This window comes from Brassica oleracea, chromosome C9 (genome assembly GCF_000695525.1).
Source record: "Brassica oleracea var. oleracea cultivar TO1000 chromosome C9, BOL, whole genome shotgun sequence".
NCBI classification, from domain to species: domain Eukaryota; kingdom Viridiplantae; phylum Streptophyta; class Magnoliopsida; order Brassicales; family Brassicaceae; genus Brassica; species Brassica oleracea.
Window position 1 is genome coordinate 52,882,382 of NC_027756.1, and position 2,636 is coordinate 52,885,017.

Below are 2,636 nucleotides of genomic sequence, written 5' to 3' on the forward strand. Positions count from 1 at the left end.
GTATATTAAACTCTCTTTCATGGTACATGAGAATCGTTTTAATTTTCTACCAATTAATTTAGTATAACTTCATAATACTCCCTAAATTGGTGGACTAACCACTATAAAATCGCTATTCTCTAGAGAAACGGAGATAACGAAGTGTTCAAATTTTTTTGACCTTCATCATTAATGCATGATGTAACTATGCATTAAAACAGTATTTTCATATTTTTTAATTTTTCACAAAATCTATGTGTTAACCCCTACGAAAATATTAAGTTTTCGGTAAATGCTCTATACACTGAGGCCTATGATCTTTAGTGTTGTTTTAAATTTCTAAATACATTCTACATTTGTATTAATGTATATTAAACTCTCTTTCATGGTACTCTTTCATGGCACATGGACATCGTTTCAATTTTTTATTAATTAATTTAGTAAAACTTCATAATACTCCCTAAATTGGTGAAATAACTATTCTCTAGAGAAACGGAGATAACAAAGGTTCCAAACCTCTTTGACCTTCATCATATGTTAGAGCATGATGAAACTATGCATTAAAACAATATTGTCATATTTTTGAATTTTTTTAAAAATCTATATGTTAACCCCTTACGAAAGTATCGTGTTTTTTTGGTAAATGCTCTATACACTGAAGCCTATAATCTTCAGTGCTGTTTAAAAATTTCTAAACACATTCTACATTTGTATTAAGGTATATTAAACTCTCTTTCATGGTACATGAGAATCGTTTTAATTTTCTACCAATTAATTTAGTATAACTTCATAATACTCCCTAAATTGGTGGACTAACCACTATAAAATCGCTATTCTCTAGAGAAACGGAGATAACGAAGTGTTCAAATTTTTTTGACCTTCATCATTAATGCATGATGTAACTATGCATTAAAACAGTATTTTCATATTTTTTAATTTTTCACAAAATCTATGTGTTAACCCCTACGAAAATATTAAGTTTTCGGTAAATGCTCTATACACTGAGGCCTATGATCTTTAGTGTTGTTTTAAATTTCTAAATACATTCTACATTTGTATTAATGTATATTAAACTCTCTTTCAAGGTACATGGAAATCATTTTATTTTTTTATCAATTAATTTCTTAAAACTTCACATTACTCCCTAAATTAATTGACTAACCACTATAAAATCGCCATTCTCTAGAGAAACGGAGAAAATAAAGGTTCCAAACATCTTTGACCTTCGTCATATGTTAGTGCATGATGCAACTATGCATTAAAGCAGTATTGTCATATTTTTGAATTTTTCTCAAAATATATGTGTTCACCCCTACGAAAATATTGAATTCTTTTGGTAAATGCTCTATATACTGAAACCTATGATTTTTAGTGTTGTTTTAAAATTTCTAGACACATTCTACATTTGCATTAATTTATATTAAACTCTCTTTCAAGGTACATGAGCATCGTTTTATTTTTTTTTATTAATTAATTTAGTAAAATTTCATAATACTTCCTAAATTGTTGGACTAACCACCATGAAATCGCTATCCTCTAGAGAAACAGAGACAACAAAGGTTTTAAAACTCTTTGGCCTTCATTATATGTTAATGAAGGATGCAACTATGCATTAAACCAGTATTTTCATATTTTTGATTTTTTTTCTAAAAATCTATGTGTTAACCCCTACGAAAATATTAAGTTTTCGGTAAATGCTCTATACACTGAGGCCTATGATCTTTAGTGTTGTTTTAAATTTCTAAATACATTCTACATTTGTATTAATGTATATTAAACTCTCTTTCAAGGTACATGGAAATCATTTTATGAATACTCCCTAAATTGGTGGACTAACCACTATAAAATCGCTCTTCTCTAGAGAAACGGAGACAACAAAGGTTCCAAACCTCTTTGACCTTCATCATATGTTAGTGCATGATGCAACCATGCGTTAAAACAGTATAGTCATATCTTTGAATTTTTCTCAAAATCTATCTGTTAACCCCTACGAAAATATTGAGTTTTTTTGGTAAATGTTCTATATACTGAAGCATGTGATCTTGTTGTTGTTTTAAAATTTCTAAAAATATTTTACATTTGAACTAATGTATATTAAACTATCTTTCATTGTCTATGAGCATCATTTTAATTTTTATCAATTAATTTAGTAAAACTTCATAATACTCCCTAAATTGGTGGACTAACCACTATAAAATCGCTCTTCTCTAGAGAAACGGAGACAACAAAGGTTCCAAACCTCTTTGACCTTCATCATATGTTAGTGCATGATGCAACCATGCGTTAAAACAGTATAGTCATATCTTTGAATTTTTCTCAAAATCTATCTGTTAACCCCTACGAAAATATTGAGTTTTTTTGGTAAATGTTCTATATACTGAAGCATGTGATCTTGTTGTTGTTTTAAAATTTCTAAAAATATTTTACATTTGAACTAATGTATATTAAACTATCTTTCATTGTCTATGAGCATCATTTTAATTTTTATCAATTAATTTAGTAAAACTTCATAATACTCCCTAAATTGGTGAACTAACCACTATAAAATTGTTATTTTCTAGAGAAACGGAATAAAGGTTTCAAACCTCTTTAGCCTTCATCAAAATAATAGTACATGATGCATTCATGCGTTAAAACAATATTATCATATTTTTGAA